The 20,808-nt window shown below is 37.8% G+C and overlaps 1 protein-coding gene across 5 annotated transcripts in view; it reads left to right on the forward strand.

The window, feature by feature from the left end:
* The window catches only part of NAALADL2 (N-acetylated alpha-linked acidic dipeptidase like 2), an 880,805-nt gene that overhangs the window by 98,536 nt on the left and 761,461 nt on the right, over positions 1 to 20,808 (forward strand). The window contains exon 1 of one of the 5 annotated variants that reach the window (XM_072808124.1): positions 17,089 to 17,141. The exons of 3 other annotated variants lie outside the window; for them this stretch is intronic. The gene's annotated coding sequence lies outside the window, so the exon portion shown is untranslated. One more of the 5 variants, XM_072808123.1, reaches the window with a different exon arrangement.

Here is a 20,808-nt window from a genome sequence, read left to right on the forward strand (position 1 = left end):
AATTTTGGGTCACTGTATAATATTAACATTCTTTGAGGGCCTGCTATTGTGTCAGGCATATATAAATATATATGGCCTCCTAAAATCCTGACAGCCATCCTATGTGGTGTGTTTCATTTCCACTTTTGTGACACATAAAACAGGGAGACACATAATTACCCAAAGCTTATACAACGTAGGACCTGGTAAAGGTAGACCCTAACATTGGTCTGTGGGGTTCCTAAGCTCCAAGTCTTCCCATTATGTTGCATAGCTTTTTTCTTTGAATTTATATCCAGTGATAAACTTCATTTTGGTTCCCAGGGTCCTAGCTCTTCCTTATAGGATATACTAAACTACTATCAACAGTTCTATCCACTAGGCTCTCCTCCTAAGTGTCATTTTCTCAGAGATGCCTTTCCTGATTTCCTGTATTAGGTTTCCTTGCTACATACAAGCAAGGCACTTGCTTGTTCCTTTATGTAACACTCTTCATTCTTATAACTCTTTACTCTGTCTCTCCCATTAATCTCAAAATCTCCATGAAGAGGAGGACATTTTGTCTTGTGTGTATTTTGTGAGTTAATTTAAGAGTTTTTATATGATTGACAGGCCTGGGGAGATAACATCAGTGTATTTAAATTGATTGATTATAACTTAAGATCACATAATACAGTATGAAACTCTTGATAATAACAGAGTAAATACAACTTTGAGATGGGACGGCGTTTTCAGGACTTAAAGGCCACGTTAACGTAACTTTTCTGTGCATCATTAAAAGTCCTTAAGTTCACAGAAAAATTACTCGATGGCTTTTTGCTCATTTTATGAGCATGTATTATATGTCAAAGTATACATCCTAGGCCACTGTGCTCCAAGAGTCTAGCGTTGACTATGGGTTTGTTTACATGGACACCTATCAGTAGCCAATGATAGAAAATAATTTAGACCAAAACATAAGGCATTGATACCATATTGCAGCCTTAATAAAGTTAGAATTAAGGGAAAGTACTTAAAAACCGTCACCTGTTCTACTCAAAAAAGGCAGTCAGATATTGAGCTGATTAAAATAAATTTTTTCTATCGTGTCTTTTTATCACTTGAAATTTTTTTTGTAAAGTAGCAATATTTAAATAAGTTAATCACTGAGATTTATGCCTCTTAATGTCTTAATTATTAATTCTGATGACTACAAAGATGGATAATTTCTCTTTTGGAGGAAATAACCCTGAAACAAATGACTTGTAACCAGGTAGAGAGAGAAAAAAATATATGGCTGGTTTTATTACTCAGTTTCATACTGGAGCATTAACACTGCTTAAGCCAAGCCATAAGACGCATTTTAATATACTCAGAAATAATTATTTCAAATAAATACGTAAATGTTAAAATATAATCTATGTAAATCTATGTAAATGGATGTTTATAGTGAATTAGTATATAACATTGCTGAGTGGATTGCTAAGGATTTCATTACATAAAAAAGACTAAAGACCTGGGTTAGCAAGAAAAAGCTCTTTTGCTCTATTTCAGTTGCCGTAGGTTGTTAATCTGGTCCAAGATGATCAACTTCTCATTAATCATAATAATTAGAGGTAGATTTACTGAGCATTAGTGTAATTTTCAATCATGCTAATAGTTGTGCAATCCTCCATTCATTAATATAAATGAGGTAAATTAGAATCATGACATTATAAAGAAGAGGCAAAAGCTGTGGGAACTTTCATGGATCCTCCCTAAACCCCATTAATTTAATTGTAATATGTTGTTCCTCAATACTTATTTCCACTCTCTTTATTTTCCATTGCTAATGGTTCTTCAGATTGGTTAATGAGCATGCTAACCTCTTAATTTAAGTGACTGCTATGGCGTGGTCTGAATCATACATAGTTATCTTGTCTCATTACCTTTAACCCTTTCTCACATGTTCAGTCAACAGGCATTTTCAGAGTAGTCACTCGGGCAATTTAGAATTAGATCTATCAGCACATCTTCCAGGAGATCACAGTCCAGAAGACATTGGGGGTTAGATTGATATTATTATTAAAAAATATAAAGGCAATTCCAGCGTAAACATTTCTCTCTTCATGGTGATCTTAAAATTCTCATTTATATTCCAAAGACGGTGAAATGTATTCCCTTCTTCATTTTCTTATATTTATTGACACAGCCCCAGGGAGGATTTTCCTGAAAACATTGCCTAAAATTAGGTCCGCATCTTACGGTATCTGTTGCAGCTTTCTTCCCCCCCCCCCGCCTTTATGGTACTTATCACATTTTTAGAGTCAGCATTTCCTTTTGTGATTAATTATTTTCTCTTCTCAAGGTAGCGGCAAACTGAGGGCAGGAATTGTAACTTTCTCTAAGTTAAATCACTTTGGCACATTGTGATGCTCAAAGAATATTTATTAATAAATGAATGAGTGCTCTACTGTGTTTGGGCTGCTTACTTCAGAGGACAGATCACACTGGTAGGCTTGGTCTGAGAATGTGGAGTATAGCTATGTTGTCCTTTGCATGATAGCATCTTGAACTGGACCTTAGAATATCCATCTAGTTGGTAGATACAGTCATCCTCACTAGGACAGTTTAGTTTTTCAAATCCGTTTCTTGGAGAGAGAACCTCACGAGTGGAGTAGGGGGTGGACATCTATGGATCAGGGACCTCTCAGCTCCAACTGTACTAGGTCTGTGGAGGTGCAGTGACTGATCTTCTCATTCATTCATTGGGCAAACATTTTTGCCATCTTTGTGCAGGGCACCAGGAATGACCCTGGGCATATCATACAGGGCGAGATTTCTTTTCTGAAAGAACTTAATCTGATTGGAGAAACAGTTGAGTTCTCAAACAACTATCACATGGCTGAACTGGAACCTGAACTTACTGCCAATGACTCAAGTCTGTGCTCTTTCCCACCGAGGCATACAGCCATTTCAGAGGAGTTTGGACTTCACTACAAACAACAGTGTTATGGTCTAGTGAAGTTTAAGTACAAGAGGCTTATATTCAGCATTTTTGTTTGTTTAGGGCAGCAAGAAAATGGAATACAGGTTTGGAAGGTGGCAGGAGAGAGAATAAATGAATACCAGAAGACTAATTAGGAAGCCATTGCTTAACCTGGCCAAAGGTAATGCAGTAGCAGTGGAAATGAAGGGGAAGGGGAGTGAATGAATTCCAGAAAGAAACTCAATAGGTTTCTTTCTTTCTTTCTTTTTCTTTCTTTCTTTTTTTTTTTTTTTTTTTTTTTTTTTTTTTTAGATTTTATGTATTTATTCATGAGAGACACAGGCAGAGGGAGAAGCAGGCTCCATGCAGGGAGCCCTATGCGGGACTCAATCCCAGGGCCCTGGGACTACGACCTGAGCCAAAGGCAGACGCTCAACCACTGAGATACCCGAGTGACCCTCAGTAGATTTCAATGACAGACTAATGTGTGGGGGTAAGGAGAGACGTGGGTGAGAGGAAGGATGGGGCTAAATAAGTCCTCCTGTTTGCAGCTTAGTCACCTTCGTCACCTGGGGGGCCATGTTGCCATTCACCAAAGTAGGGGATATATGCTGAGAAGCAGATTGAGGAAAGAGGAAATTTCAGATTTTGATTTCTTCTTAATAGTATGGGTACAGATTGAGAGGCGCTCTGAATATTTCCTGAGATGTGATAGACACGTTTCTACCTGCATCATTGGTGCTGTTTCCTGCCATGACCATTGCTGCTGCTAGGCTTCCCGGTTTTGATTATTCTTCTTAGCTAAGCTTTGAGAGAGGTTGTTCTATGTGCGTTTTCTCACAGTCCTTCCAACAAACCTATGAGACGCATGTTCATCTTTATTTTATACCGAATAAACAAAGGCTCAGCAAGGGTAAGCGTTGCTGAATGGTTTTCGTAAAAGTCATGAAATTAGTGAATGTCAGAGCAGAGACTAACTCCAGTGCCAGTGCTCTTTCGAGAGCCTTCCACATACTCAATCTCAAGCCATTTGTGTTTGAAGAACCTGGGTCATCCAGGTTTACTAATTTGTAAAGCGGGGATAATAACTGCTTCAATGAATCAGAAACTATGAAACCGAGGTCTGCTATCAAGGGTAGCATGTTATTATTGAAAAGCTCCTGATTTTTTTTTCATGCCATTCAATATTAATTAATTTCAAGAGTTAATTAATTTCTAGAAAATAATTTGATTAAACTGTGGATTATAAGTGGTTTGTAATACCAGTCTACGATTTTCTTGGGAATGCTTAATTTGTCCTCTATTTGCAGACTTTTAAAAAGCTGAAGATGGAAGGGACTTTAGAGATTATTTAGTAGAGGGTTTACAGGAGGAAGCAGATCTAGGCATTTGCAGTTGACAAGCGCTGAGTTCATATCTAGACAGACTAGGTAATATTTTAAGTTGAGTAGCATCAGCATCTTTGTCCTAGTGATGAAGTCCCCAGTTGTCAACAGTCCCCATCACTCCCTATTTTATTAATCCCACTTTTTCCCTCATTTATCTTCCTAGCCCCCTAGTGCTTATGCTTATGACACCTAATCTAGAGACTTGTTCAGAACTGTGAATTAATCCTACAGGGGAAAATATAATCTGTGGCTCAAGATTTATTGTCTTTTGGTCTATTCAATTTAGCTACTATTTTTTTTTTCCTATGAGGCAGAGCATATCAGTTGGCAAGAACTGTCATAACAAAACAACACGGAATGGGTGGTTTAAGCTACTTGAATTTATTTTCTTAGAATCTGGAAGACCAAGATCAAGGTGCCAGTAGGGCTGGTTTCTTCTGAGGCCTCTCTCCTTAGTTTGCAAATGGCTGTCTTCTCAGCCTGTCCTCCTCCAGCCTTTTCTCTCTGCACATGTGTTGCTGATGTCCCTTCCTCCTCTTACAAGGATGCCAGTCATATTGGATTAAGGCCCACCCATGTGACCTCATTTGCGCTTCATTGCCTCTTGAAAGCTCCTATCTCCAAACACAGTTATTTATGTTCATAAATTCTGGGTGTTAGGACTTTAACATAGGAATTTGGGGGAGGACACCATACCATTACCAAACAAGAGTTTTTTTTTTTGTTGAATGAATAAGAGGATGTTATTTTGAACTGGTGGGGAACTGCACTTACCCTGAGAAAGCCCATTGCATTGTTTTTCAACCTCCCTCATAGCACTGTTTTGTATTACAGTCATTTACATACTTGTTTTATCTTCATTACAAAGTTGTAAATATCTTGAGGGCAAAAATTATAGTTCTATGCCAATTATAGAATACATCTTCAAGAGGGAATTACTTGATTTAAAAAAAAAAAGCAACACTTTGAGTCTCAATTTAACACTCTGGTCAATTTTACTTGGACTTCATGAAAGAAGAGTAAATTAAACAGTTGTTTTAGAAGAATTATTCTTTTAAAATATTGAGATAAAATTGACCATAAGATTTAGTCAATCTTACTAAAATTGAAGACAGTATCTGATTTCAATGAGCTGCTTGTGTTTATATCAAGTTTTTTTATAGATAGCTATTTTTATATAAGATTAATGTTATAGCTCTAATTGGTATTTGTTATAAAGACATGTACATCTTAAAAATTCATGCAATTATGTTTGTAGGAAAAAATGTTATTGAGTACATATATCTTTTGCCTGGTTGAAGAGCTCATTTAAGGTTTAATTTTGTATTTCCAAAGCCTAAGTAGGAATGGTAGGACCTGTATCCAAGTAAATTTGACCTCTGGTGGATTTATCTGTAGTGACACATGGGGGCGGGGGGGCGGGTATCACAGGTTTATAAGTATTAAGATGCATTTAGTTTGCCATAGACCTAACTTTGCCATGAAGGTTTTCACCGGTTTTGTCTAATTAATTGAATAACAAAGAAGAAAATGAAACATATGAAAACATTTTTTTTTAATCTTTTTTATTTATTTATGATAGTCACAGAGAGACAGAGAGGCAGAGACATAGGCAGAGGGAGAAGCAGGCTCCATGCACCGGGAGCCCGACGTGGGATTCGATCCCGGGTCTCCAGGATTGTGCCCTGGGCCAAAGGCAGGCGCTAAACCGCTGCGCCACCAGGGATCCCTGAAAACATTTTTATTGCGTATTTGCTGGAGCATTGTTTTAAAGACAGAGCAATGCTTATGTCAGCCCATTCCATACCCCTGCCTTACTGGTGTTTCACAGGGTTATTTATAAAATCACTTCACTGAAATGGCTTGAAATACCAGCTTTTTACTATCCAGTTAACTGTATAGCATGTGAAGGATGAGTGTTCTCTGAATTTTGGCTCGCCATTGTTTATTTGTTTATTCATTTGTTAATTTAGTCATTGGTTAATTAAACTTTTATCAGGGGCCTTTCAGGTATAATGTTCTTACCAGCTGTTCAATCAAGGTAAATCGCTGAACCCTCAATGTGCCTTGGTTTTCTTACCTGTTAAATAAGGATGGTAATGCTTCCTTTGGCTAGTGAGGATGTTAAATAAGCTAGTATTGTGATAGTTCCTGGACAGGGCTGGACAAATAGTAGGGATCACCCCAATTGTTATTTTTTTCTTACTTTCAATCTGCTTCCAGGGCCTACTGTTTTACTTGTGATTGTCTAGATTTTAATTATAATAGAATTTCGGAACTAAATTGGAGAATACTTTAGCAATAATATTGTTCATCTTCCCCATTTTTAGAGAACTTGAAAATGGAGCTGACCTATTCAGAAAGCACCATGTTCAACTGGAGAACAGTTATTTAGTCTATCCATGTATTTCCCTTGATCATTATAGCATTTGGTGTAGGGTAGGGGGAGTAGAAGGGAAAGAGAAGAAGGCCAAATGTGTAAGGTATGTTGCCATTGTGGTGTGTCTAGTTACTCGAGTTTTGTGTTTTGTTTTGTAGGGTTTTTGGGTTTTTCTTTTTTTTAGTGAGTGTTTGTTTTAATCTCTTTCTGATTTTAAAAAAGGAGATTCATTTCAATTTTCAAAATTAACATCATTTTTGAAATTTTGCTAATTTGGGAAATTATTGAAACTTGCTTTATAGTGAATTTGGTTTTAATACATTAATTACCATTTGAAAGAAAATTATTTGCCAGTTTCCTTCATAGCTGGTACAGTAGCATCAGGTTGCCATCTGCCTTTACTTAATATAGGAATTGTGCCACAGTACAGAGCTAGGGAAACAGCATGTTTCGTGTACAGCATACTGGATTCTGTTCTCACTGCCTTCCCTGAGTGATTTTAAGCTCTCTGACGCTGATTTGAGATCTTTATGCTTCTGCCATCTTCTTCACTCATTGGGGATAATAATGAGTTTTGATTATGACAGTAATACTGTTATTAGGATAAATAATAATTTCACTAGTCCTTATTGGAAGAAGTTTTAAAGGGCAGCTGTACAGACTATACTAATTTCCAATCATATTACACAGAAAAATTCCAAGATGGTCTCCCAGATTCCTGCCTCCTGGTGTATGTAGCTTGAATAATCTTTTCCCCTTGAGTATGGGCAGAGCCCTCAAATAGGATGAGCTAGTCAACCCCTTGATTAGGTAACCTTATATAACAAATGGTGATATAGCAGTCCCAACTGTGATGATACTGTGCTATCTGGATGGGAAATTGTCATCGGGGAAAGGCTTTCCTGATGTCCTAGAAGCTAGCAGACAACCATGTGGGGTTGCCCATGGGGGGCTATGTGGTAAGGAAGTGTGGGCCGCTTCTAGTTGCTGAGATCCAGCTCTGGTTGACCGCTAACAAAAAATCAGGGATCTCAGTCCTACAGCTACAAGGAGCTAAATTCTGCCCACAAGGTGACTAAACTTGAAAGAGAACTTCTAACTGTAAATGAGAACTTCAGCGTGTCTAACACCCTAACTGCAGATGTGTGAGACCCTGTGGAGGAGAGTCAACCTAAGGAAAACTCAGACTCTCAGCCCAAGGAAACAGATAAGAAATGTGTGGTGTTTGCTATTGTGTTTTTTAAAGATTTTATTTATTTGAGAGAGAGTGAGGGGATGAAAATATGAGCATGGATGATGGGAGAGGCAGAGGAAGACGATGAGGGAGAGAATCGCAAGCAGACTCTGTGTTGAGCCCAGAGCTGGACACAGGGCTCGATCCCACGACCCTGAGATCAGGGCCTGAACTGAAAACCAGAGTCAGTCACTTAACCGACTAAGTCGTCTGGGCACCCAGAAATGTGTGTTCTTTTCAGCTCAGCTGTGGTAAGGTGTTATGCAGTAATAGAAAACTAATACAATTGTGTAGTATAAATACGATAGACATAGGTAATCCTATATTTCTATATTTAATTTGATCCATTTTTTGTAATTAGAATTCTATAAAGCACAATAAGGGCAGCTTTTCTTTGATGAAGGATTTGAAAGGAATTTTGAAAAATAGTCATAATGAGACATAATTTCTTAAAACTACCTTATGGCTTTTGCTCATAATTTCTAGCAGGACATTCTTCTTTCAGTTTATAAAGTACTAGGAACAATTGAGCCTATACATTATATTTTAGTCATAGTCACAATTATTTGTTTTAATGCAAGCCCAATTTGTCTCATGTGTCTTCTTATAAGTATTGTATTGTCTTGTGTTTCCAAAAGAGCGCTCTGACAACTACCATTTCTTATGTGTTTGCCTTGAGTCAGTGACTAAACTGTTGATTGTAAAAGCAACCACTTCAGCTGAAAATGACTATTTATCTTAACTTATATGAATGCAATACAGATAATACCAAGTCCCTGTCTGTGCGCCAGTTAGATCTGCCGTTCCCTGTAGGATGCCATTGCTTCGTTATCTATACTCGAATTCCACTCTCTGTCTGAGGCAAATCACCAACAGTGTGCACTCAGCAAATGGTGTATCATGGCCTAGTCCTAAGTGAAATATAGCAAATCCTTGTTAGAAACCTACAGAAATTCACTATGGTATACTGAAATGTTTAAATTCCTTCCTCTGTCCCAATGAGGATATAAAAACAAATAGATATTAAGAACAAGGTTATGTGTTTCTCACTTTAGGTGAACTCTAGGGTATGGCATGAGTCTTTGGAGGGTCCATCAGGTGTTGTTTTCATTTATTTAGGGATTTATTATGGTTCCCAGCTGCAGAAGTTAGCAAAATCTTAAGGCAGCTGCCTAGAAAATGTCCAAACTGACAAGCCTATTCTGGAGGTCGAGTACGCATGTGTGCGATTGTAGGCAATTTTGTAGACAGCACATTGGACTATCAGGCCAAAGAGGATTAAAAAAAAAAAAAAAAAAAAGCAACCAACAACAACAATAACAAATTGAAGTTTTAATCAGACTAGGATAAGCTTCTGAGTAGACAAGGGGTTTTTATTGTTCTGGATTTTTTCCCCCCGCTATTATCAAACTGTGACTAAAAAGGTAGAGTAAAGACTTTGAGTTCCATGTGGACAGGGACCAGGCCAGTTGTTTTTATCTTTGCATTCCCGGGGCTGAGGATAGTCCTGTAATCTACAGGTGTTCAATAAATATTTATTGAGGGATCCCTGGGTGGCGCAGCGGTTTAGCGCCTGCCTTGGCCCAGGGCGCGATCCTGGAGACCCAGGATCGAATCCCACGTCGGGCTCCCGGTGCATGGAGCCTGCTTCTCCCTCTGCCTGTGTCTCTGCCTCTCTCTCTCTCTCTCTGTGTGTGTGACTATCATAAATAAAAATAAATAAATAATAAATAAATAAATAAATAAATAAATAAATAAATATTTATCTATTGAACAAAACAACTGAATTGTACGAATGATGGCTTCTCTTCAGAGGAGATCCAGGATAACACACAATGGGAAGCAGCTTGCCTAATGATTGCACTGTGACAGTTCTTCTGTATTGGGGTTTAATTTTGCCTGACATGCTTATTCACGTCTGACTTATAAAAGCCCTTTAGTAGTTTTGAATTGCAATGGAAGATTATAGAAACGAAGCAGATACTATCCTTTTCCCCTAAAAAGCCAAAGTTTCACATTGTTCCCAGTTAAACCCTTTATTCTTCCCAATGGTCCCATCTCCAACTGTGTGTGTGTATCCTCCTCCTCCAAATCCCGTCTCTGCCTCTGTTTGCATCATGAAGGATGTAGAATCAGGCTGAGAAGCAAATAGTACAGGCTCTCCAGTAGCAGTTCTAGACTCTTGAGGAGAGATTTGCGTACATGCTAGGATATATCAGTGGTTCCTGCCGTCATTTAAAAAAAAAATGATTTTAAAAAAATTTAAAAAATTTAAAAAAAATAAAATAAATGATTTAAAAGTCCCCCATAATCTAAAAAAATCTGTTACTTTTTAAATTGCTGAATGCAAAAAAAATATATATATTAAAGATAACTACATTGCTGAACGATACAATTTTTAGAGAAATGATTGATTTTTCTCTGGCAGTTAGCTAGCCCTGTCATTTGCAGACTTAAGTCAGCCACTACACCAACACTTGTATGAACTAGAACAAAACAAACTGTTAATACCCGTGGTGACACTTTTTCCGGTGGCTATTTGAGAAATCTTAAGAGGACACCAAATGATTTGAACTGTGCTTCTTTAGTATTGCTAGACATATGGATAAATTATTTTTCCAGAGATATATATAACATAAATCTATATACAGATAAAGATGGCCAACAAAATCAGTTGCTTTATACAATTGTAATCCTAAAAATCCCATTAATCCGCATTCATGGATAATTGTTGGTAGCATTAAAGCGTAGGGAGGTGGGGCGCCTAGGTAGCTCAGTGGGTGAAGTGTCTGACTCTTGATTTTGGCCCAGGTCATGACCTCATGTCGTGAGATTGAGCCCCGTGTTGGGCTCCATGCTGAGCCTGGAGTCTGTTTAAGATTCTCTCTCCCTCTACTCCTCCCTCCCCCACTCTCTCACACACATACTCTCTCTTTCTCTCTCTCAAAAACAAAAATCTGGTGATGGAAGAGCCTATTTGCACCTATAGCTGCTCCCTAATAGAACATGCAATGAAGATATAAAGCCTATTTTTTTTTTAAGATTTTATTTATCTATCCACGAGACACACACACACACACACACACACACACACACACACACACACAGAAGTAGAGACACAGGCAGAGGGAGAAGCAGGCTCCATGCAGGGAGCCCGACACGGGACCTGATCCTGGAATTCCAGGATCAGGGCCTGGGCCGAAGGCTGGCGCTCAACCACTGAGCCACCCAGGGATCCCCTAAAGCCTAATTCATATAGTGTTTGCCCATAGCTTTTTTTGTTTTTTTGCTCGTGGGCTTCCATACCCTGCATTTCTTGTTTTTCTTCTCTCTCTCGCTCACCCACACCCCCCCACTCGCATACCCACACATACACCCCTACTCTTTAATCTACACTTCTCTGTTTTCTGAAATGATGCTTTGCTCTGTGGCTATCATAGAGAAGCAGCTGTGATTTGAGATGTCAGTGTCTCCGTTAACATCACCTGCCTCAATAACAACTCTGATTCATGTTTTAAATAAATGTGTCATGACTCTGATTGCATTATTATCGGGTGTGAATGGATAAGAGTCTCAGGGAAAGCGGTAACGGTTTTAAAGGCTTCTGAGTGTAGCCACGAAACTTTGATCCTCTTCCCTTTTCTTTTCTGAGTTGGAAATATTAGGTATAAAATACTTTTCTCTTCCTCTATGCCTTTTTTCATTCTTTTCTCTCCTGCCCTTTTTGTCTTCCCTCTTTAGTTTCCTCTCTGTGATAGTATGGATTTGGGGAAATACTAGTAAGATTGAGGTAAAAAAAAAAAATCTTCTTTCTTCCACTGTCATCACTTATGTCTCTTCTTTTGCTTCTGGGTATAACCAGTCAGGGTGTGGATATGCTGGACATTTGGTGAACAAGAAGTGAAAGCAAAGAAAATGGGAAAGATGGGGGAGCATCTGTATGAGGAGGGAGTGGGCAAGTCCTCTGTGAGGCACAGCGGCCGAGCTCGAGTGGGGATGCCAAAGTGTGACAGGTTAAAGTGTGGATCCTTGATGGTGGGTTGGAGTGAATTTAACAATTAGCTCTAAAAATTCTAAAACCTGAGTATGTTTACAGATAGGTCATTTTCCCTTAGGTGCGGGTGTAGGGGAAATTCTATCCTGAGTCTCTCCTTGATTCCATGTTACCACCACACTCACAGCACCTCTGACACCAGATCTGTGGGGTTTTCCCCATCTCAATCAGTTCTCCGTGACTCCAGCTGGGTGTCCTATGATTTAATTTGGTTCTGACATTACCTACCTGGAGCCTACCCCCTGGCCCCCACTTCCGGTGCCAGTCCAGGTCCAGGGTATCACCTGTGTTTCTCACCCATGGCTGTAAATCAGAGGTTCCCACCACCCCTCCTCAGGTTTGATTAACTTGCTAGAGCAGCTCGCAGAACTTGGGAAAACAGTCCACACACTATTTACCAGTTTAGTGTAAAGGAGATGGTGAGGGATACAGCTGGGCGTCCGGACAGGAGAGGTGCACTGGGCCAGGAGCCCGGAGCTTCTGTGCTTCCTCGGGCCACGCTGCTCTCCTGGATCCTCCAGGTGCTCACCAAGCCCAAAGCCATCCAAACGCCACACCCTTGGAATTGTTGTGTCAGGAAGGCCTGATCAGTTAATTGCTCTGTTTCTAGGCCTTCACTGCTCTCTGGAGAATGAGGGGTTGGAGGAGCTGAAATTCTAAGCTTCTCGTCAGGGCTTAGTCTTTCCAGTGACCAGCTCCCCATCCAGGAGCTATTCAGACTCCCAGCAAGAATCTCCCCATAGAATAAAAACTTACTGCTATTACCCAAGACTTTCCAAGGGGTTTAGGAACTTGAGTGTCAGGAACCAGCGCTAAAGACCAAATCTCAGAAAAAAAAACAAAAAAAAAAAACAAAAAAAACAACGATATTCTTGTGCTATATTATCACTTAACAAAATTACAAGTTTTAGGAGCTCTATGCCAGGAACCAAGAGTAGAAACCAATATATATATATATATATATATTTTCTTCTTTCTGTTATCCTACAGCAGAGTTTGGTTGTATTTTTATATTATCAAATTTTAGATCCTTTCAAATTTTACATACATCTCTAATATGAAGTATTTTAAAATATGTGAGCATTTGTATATCCATTAAGTTTGAATAAATGGATCTGTTCTTTATGCTTTAATAAGGATTATGAATTAATAACATTGATATGTGAAAAGAGAATGCAATTTTCTTTAATATAAAATTTCGGCTCCATTAAAAAAAATTGTGTTATATAGTATTGAGGAATATTCATGAAAGAGCCAAAGGTGGAATAAAAATTACTTACACATATTTGTGACAAGAATAGGATTTTTCAAAAAAATAACTTTTTCTCTAATTATAAAAGTAACATACGCTCATTAAGGAAATTTGAAAATGGTAAACATATAAGGAATAAGTAATCTCATCATCTAGTTTTAGCCACTATTAACATTTGTATGTTTTCATATATATGTGATTACACATATGAATATATACTTACATATTTTCTTAATCTTTCTTGGTATAACCATCCAGCTTTTTCTTCACATTATTTATATTCGCTTAATTTTGTATTCATGTGTATTACTTATCACACTATGTACACAGAGCATTTGTGTGTGTCTGTGCATTTCTTTTATTATAATCTATGTTAGGGGAGGAGTTGGGAGCAGGAACAAGTAAGAAAAAACATATGGCAAATGAATGTTCAATAGGATTTGGATCCCAGGTGAACTCTTCTTAAATCTGTGGCCATCAGATTACTCCATTCACTTTTTTGTTGCTTAAATGTCTTCATCTGTAAAGTAGTATGGTGTAGAGATTAAACGAAGGGGTAAATTTTAAGGATGCAATGCTTGACACATTTTACATAATCATTTAAAGCTACTTTTCGTTGATAGCAGTGGAATGATGGGTATAATGATCAAATCATCCTCTTGGGGCACCTGGCTGGCTCAGTCAGTGGAGAATGTGACTCTTGATCTCAGTGTTTTGAGTTTGAGCCCCACAGTGGGCGTAGAGCTTACTTTAAAGAAAAAAGAAAAAAAAAAAAAAAAAAAGAATCATCCTCTTTTAAGAAGAAACAAGGTACAGATACTTTGCTTTAAAGACAATTTTAAGTGAGATTATTTAACAGAAACTTCTCTTGTAAATATGCCAACTTGCCAGAAAAAGAGAAAATAATTTATGGAATTATTAGAAGATGATTACCTTTATCTCCCCAAGATTCAAGTTTTGGGTCTTAGTTTATGTTTTCCTCAGTGGAGGAGGGATAAGTTATGAATTCACAGCTCATAAGAGCTTGGATATCTCATTTAAGTGATCACGGAGGCCTTTTCGCTCTGCCTTATTAGTGTCTTTGGGAGTCCTCCCTCCAGCTCTCTCCGTGGAAGACAGAGGAGCAAGCTGGAAGCCTGCCTGCCTCAAATCCTAGTGGTACAACCTTGGGACACCTATTCACCTTCTTAGCTAAAGCCTCAGCTTTCTCTGTTGAATCGACAATACCCTAAAAGTTCATTGAAAAAAGTCAATGAAATATTGTAGTAAAAAATAATACACCATCACCCACGAAGCTCCTAACTACCAACTTGCCAGGCATCCCAAACATCAGTTCTGGTCTGAATCACTGTTCAGCTGACAGTGGTTTTTCATATATATATATATATATATATATATATATATATATATATATATGAAGTTTTTAATATATATGAAATTACCTTTAGAGCAAAATTTTGTAGATAGTATGGTAGTCTTATGGTAGAAAAATCTCAGATCTAAGGCCAAGGAATTAGAATTTGGTCTTATCAGAACATAAGGGCAGTGGGGTATTTAAAGAAACTGCTGTACTTGAAAAATTTTCTACAAAATATATCTTCAAAACAACCTCCGGTGGAGTGAATTTCAGCTTAATTTAAGCCCATGAGAACCTTTTTTTTTTTTTTTTTTTTTTTTTTAAGGTGAAGTCATTTATTTAACTCCAGTGTATAAAATAAAGACCTGAGACCCACTCCGGCTTTCTTCTCTCCCCACCCTCATCCTATACCAGGATAAAACCCCAGGGGATCTATAGAACTTAGGTAAGAAATACTGGTCCAGGATAATCCAGTTTTATTTGGAAGATAGTTACCCCCTATAACCAAGGATAATAGTCAAAATATTTAACCACTAATAGGGCATGAGACCTGACTACTCACAATGTATGCCAGCGGTATACATCATGTAAGGCCCTATTGGTGCATAGGGACTGGAATTCAGTCTTGCCTATAATCAAGGGATTTTATTCTTGTAATATTAAAATGATTTGATTATATGTTATCAAAATGTTAGATTTTATGAAGTGTTGAGACCAGGCAAAGCGTATTTAAAACTTACACAGTTTTAGTAGACACCAAGCCCTGTTTTACACGTATTAATTCACATAATCTTCAGAACCATCCTGCGAGGTGTGGGTACTATTATTATGGCCATTCTAGAGATGAGGAAACTGAGGCACAGAGAAAGCTGAAATACAGAAAGGTGAATAAACTCATGGAAGGACATACTAGTAGGGGGAGGAGTCAGAACTTAAACCAAGAAGTTTGCTTTAGAATTAGGGCTCTTAACACTATCCTATACTATGTTTTATCATTAACCATGCCAGTCTGTTTAGAAAATATGGTGGAGTTAAAAATTTTAAGTTGAAAATTTCTTTCCTATCTTTTGTGCTTATAGATTATTTAAAACCATTTTGTCAATTTTGGGGCTCCTGGCTGACTCAGTCAGTGGTAGAGCATGTACTCTTGATCTCAGGGTCATGAGTTCAAATCTCATGTTAAGTAAGATATGGAGCCTACTTAAAAAAAGTATTTACTCAATTTTAATATCAGTTTTTAATTATTCGTGGTTGCAGGACTTGAAGATAGGCCTAGATGCTAGTGGATGAAGATCCCAGCATAAGCAAAATTATTTTTTTCAAAGCTTAATCTCTGTTTTCTATAATACAAAATTTTAAAAGGAATGTCCATACATGAGAATGGATAGGGAAAATTATTAATTTTGATTAACCATCCTCCCTTGATACTTATTGTAAAATACATATTTTCCCAAATAGTAGCAAAAATCATTGTCATGAATAAACTTTGGAAGGTGAATTTATTTTTCCTAATATGGCTAAGATAAAAGCTTCAAAAAACATCATGGAAGGTGAATTTATTTTTCCTAATATGGCTAAGATGAAAGCTTTAAAAAACATCACTAGCATTTAGGTATAATTAAGCATTTAATTATTAATTATCCTAGAATATTATGAAATCCCATTATGCTAATAATTCAGAAAAGGAACCGGTTACCTTTTAGAATCGAAAAGGCTTGAGAAGACCCAAAAAATGATACAGTAGTTTCCCTGGAGGTGCATATCTTTGATAAGTTTATTTGTAGGCAAATGATTTTCTTAAAAAGAAATATTAAACAGAGAATATCTGATGATAAATAATTTCACTATCTGTGTAAGTCAGGAAATGATTCACATGGGTGATTGGAATTTTTTTTTTTTATTCCTTTTGTGTGAAAGGAGACAAAAGGGAGGATTATGATCTCTCAGAAAAGAAGTTGCCTATTTAATTCATAAAAGAAAAAGTATATCTTAAGACATTTCTAAGACATTCTTCAGAATTTCCTAACAAACTGGTTTTGGTTCCCTTGACCTTCTCTCGTAGCTCTCATTTTCTTCAAAGAATTTTTGTCCTCTCCTCTGGAGTCCTCTGCATTCTACTTTATTCAAATCTGTATACTCTGCAGCAGATCATGGTATTGTAATAAAAGACCAGTACCTACTATGATTGACATTTTGTTTTTGTCTTCTATAAGCATTTCGTCCACTCTATAATATAAATATATAAACTACATAATGACATTGTAATTTATTTTAGCCAATTTAAATATATTTCTTAAAAACAAAACATATTGCAAATTTAATGGAGGGAATGTTATAGAACATTATAATATAATAATATAACTAATATAAATTTCATATTATAAATATATGTCTTTCCTAGAAAAACTGCCTAAGCTAGGATTGAATTGATGTTTGCTGGCTTTTGGGATCCTATATATCTTAAGTAATTCTCTGCCTCTAACATTCAACAGTACCCATCATTGTGCATTCCTGATGAAGATCTTCATGGGGCTTCACATTTTCTTCAAGGTGATGTCTAAACTCTCCACAGCCCAAGAACTTTGTGATTTCACTTCCTGTGACCAATTTGGCTGGATGTAGGATCACCATTCCACTTCCCGAGGCCAGGCTTACTGTCGCTCACCTCTGAGTTTACAGAGGTAAACTTTTCGCCTGTCACTCACCTTAGTTGGGGCCATCCTTTGGAAGCCCCCCTCCCCCATCTCCCCAGGCTGTCCTAGAATGTCCTTATCATAGTACAGACCACTGTGTATTTTAACTCCTTTCTAGTAATCTGTCCCTTCAGCAGGTCCATAAAATTCTCAAGGGCAAAGACTTTTTGTTTCATTTGTGGTTGTATTTCCAGAAACTTGCATATGATATATGCCCTATCAGAGGCGTTTGCTGATTGGATGCAGGAGTTTAAAAATGATGATTATCAAAACACTGAGAGAGCATGAAATATTCCAAATCAAAAAGGAAAGGTAAAATTGTTATAAGCAGTTTTAATAAGGATGCATTTCTTTATTTATAAATAGGCTTACTAATATTTAGAATAAAGGTAACTTTTATTAGGGTATTTGATGAATGAAAGAAAATTTTTCTAGCTACAGTATTTAAGGCTAACAAAAACTTGTGTTTATGAGGATACCTATTTATGCATATTAGGCTTGTTCTTATGGTATAAATAATTCCTTTTCACCTAGTTTTGGTTTTAATATATGTCATATATGACATAAATATATGTCTTATATTTTCAAATACTTATTTACACAATTTTAATCATATCCATTATATCTTCAAAACCCCATTGAAAAATATGCAGCTCTCACAAGACCGTGTAAAACATACTGATATTAAATTGTACTTAAAACTGAAGCTTTATTTGAAATTTGTATCCATTAGTTCATAAAAGATGAAAATGAAGTCCTAGAGTAAATTCCAGATTCTGTAAATAAGCCTTAAATTATGACAGCAAAACCTTACTTTTTCTCTTTAAAATAGAAACAGAATGTTAACTTGGTTTTCCCCCATGCTCGTAGAGATGTTTATAGGGAGGAAACATCTTGTTCCTGATAGCCTCCTAAGTTCAAGGGCTACAGCCCTCAAATCAAACTGATATAGATCAGTTAACAAGAGGAAAAAAATCTGGTTTAATTATGTATTTGTGGGATTTATATAATGAATTGAGACCCCAGAAGGGATTCAGGCTTATATACTATCTTAGGCTGAGCAGAGGGAAAGGTACTTCTGTGGGAAGGGAGGCAGGAAAGGTATAGAAAAGAAGAGTTGTCCTGTTACACAGGTGAGAGCCCCCCGGGTGATGACTTGTCTCTAGTAGTAATTCCCTTTCCAGTTTGAACATATCTTTACAAATTGATTTTTTTTTTTTTTTGTAAGTGTGAATTACATCACCTGTAGAGTGTAGACAGGGGCTACTCATTATTTAAGAATGCATTATTTAAGGGATCCCTGGGTGGCTCAGCGGTTCAGCTCCTGCCTTCAGCCCCGGGTGTGATCCTGGGGACCCGGGATTGAGTCCCACATCGAACTCCCTGCATGGAGCCTGCTTCTCCCTCTGCCTGTGTCTCTGCCTCTCCCTCCCTCTCTCTCTCTCTCTCTCTCTGTGTCTCTCATGAACAAATAAATAAAATTAAAAAAGATTCATTAAGATATTTTGTCACGATGAGATAGGGGAACAGTAACTATTAAATGATAAAAACATTCTTCAGTGAACTGATTACATATAATGCCTGCTTAAATATCCCCCTCCTGCCACCCCCAATCTAACACAAATCTCTGCGTTCTCATGTAGCAATGTCGGTCTTGTCAGGTCATCTGATAAGATCATCCAACAAGGTCACCTAAGGAGATCAAGCCTGGTCAGCCCCTCCTATCTAATATTGTTCACATCTGACTTTACATAAGCAAATTGGAAAGTGTAAAACCTAAACCTGCCGTAAGTGCAAGATTTCATGAAGTCCATGTGTGTGCTGTTGGCAGAGAGATCAAATGATGTGCATGGCCATTGGTGAGCGGTGACCTGGCACAGAGTGCTCCCACGTTGTGTGATCGTCCCTGGGATTTAATTTATAGAGGCGAGTGAGTGACAACACGGGAGAGGCCAATGCCATTGAAAGTTTTGTTACTTACAGTTTCCAGGAGAAGGAGGCATGCCACACCGTGTGGGGCCGTGGGAGGAAGTGACAGGTTTGGTCAGAAGGCAGAGCGAGTGAGCGGGCACTGTGGCCCAGATTCTTTCCCGTAGTTTCAAGAGGAAGGCAAAGCAGGACAAGGTAAATAGTATAGGTTTGGTTGGTTTGAATACTTTGGGGAGCTCTGGGCCGTAGGAATAATCTCTAGGCGTTTGCCACCTAGTCCTGGGGTGATTAGGACACAGGGGACATTGGTGTGGTGTGTGAGCTGGAGAGAAGGTAGCTGGGATTGGGGTTTGGGATTGTTGGTTGGCCTATCAAGGTCATGCAAGCAGGCAAGTTGTTCTCAGGCTCTGGGAATGAGCTGCCTGGGGTGGATTAGCGAGGCTCCAGGATGGTAAAGCATCATAAAATACAGAAAATAAAACATTAATGTTCACTACCATGTCACACGGTCTTCACTGTTTCTCTTCCCACTTCACTCCCCAACATTTAGTCTCCTCATGCGTGCTTGTGACCTGTACATTTTGTAAATTTTGGTTTTTCTCTGTGGTAATTATAAAACGTGCCCGTAAGAGGGACTTAAGATGATAGCAGGATGAAGTTTGATAAGTCTGAAGACTGCCATGTATTCTCGTTAAAGAATTAAGAGAAGAGGAAAAGAAAAAAAGGATGGAGGGAATAAAATATGAGAGTTTTGAATATTATTGATAAGACTTTCTGTTAATTATATAAAAGTCAGACATTAAGAAGCGTGTGTCATGCTGTCAAAATTTTATCCAAAAGAATTTTTAACTCTTTAATGACGTGATTCATTATTCATTGTAAAGATTTAGGCTGCAATTATAGCCTAATTTTTTTTAACATAAAATAAACGTCAGTAACGTTTCAAGATGAAGTCCTATTCAAACTCCTTTCCTTGGGATCCCTGGGTGGTGCAGCGGTTTAGCGCCTGCCTTTGGCCCAGGGTGCGATCCTGGAGACCCGGGATCGAATCCCACGTTGGGCTCCCGGTGCATGGAGCCTGCTTCTCCCTCTGCCTGTGTCTCTGCCTCTCTCTCTCTCTCTCACTGTGTGCCTATCATAAATAAATAAATAAATACTTTAAAAAAAAAAAAAAAAAAAAAAAACACAAACTCCTTTCCTGGAAGTGTAATTTAAATTTTGGTGATTCACTTAAAGTAGTGGCTTTTCACTAGACTTGGATAATCACATTCTTTAGTATAGAATACAGATAAAACTAGAACTCTTCTGAATGCAGCCAGGCTGATAGAGGAGAGAAAAAGTCAAGGAGAAGTAGTTCAGCGTACCCCACCCCAATGCCACAATTTTCTGGAAACTTTTCGGTCTCTGCAAAATATCATTAGAAAACTATAGGTTTGGGTCAGTGTTCCAAAAGTTTTCTACTGACTTTTATGGTCATATAAGTTTGCATAACACTTTGCATAAGCAAAGTTAATAGTTTTTGTTGGTTTGTTTTTTTGTTTTGTTTTGTTTTGTTTTGCTTTCTGCTGTAGGTCTTGGAACTGTTAAAATGATAA

This window comes from Canis lupus, chromosome 31 (assembly GCF_048164855.1).
Source record: "Canis lupus baileyi chromosome 31, mCanLup2.hap1, whole genome shotgun sequence".
Classification (NCBI taxonomy): Eukaryota; Metazoa; Chordata; class Mammalia; order Carnivora; family Canidae; genus Canis; species Canis lupus.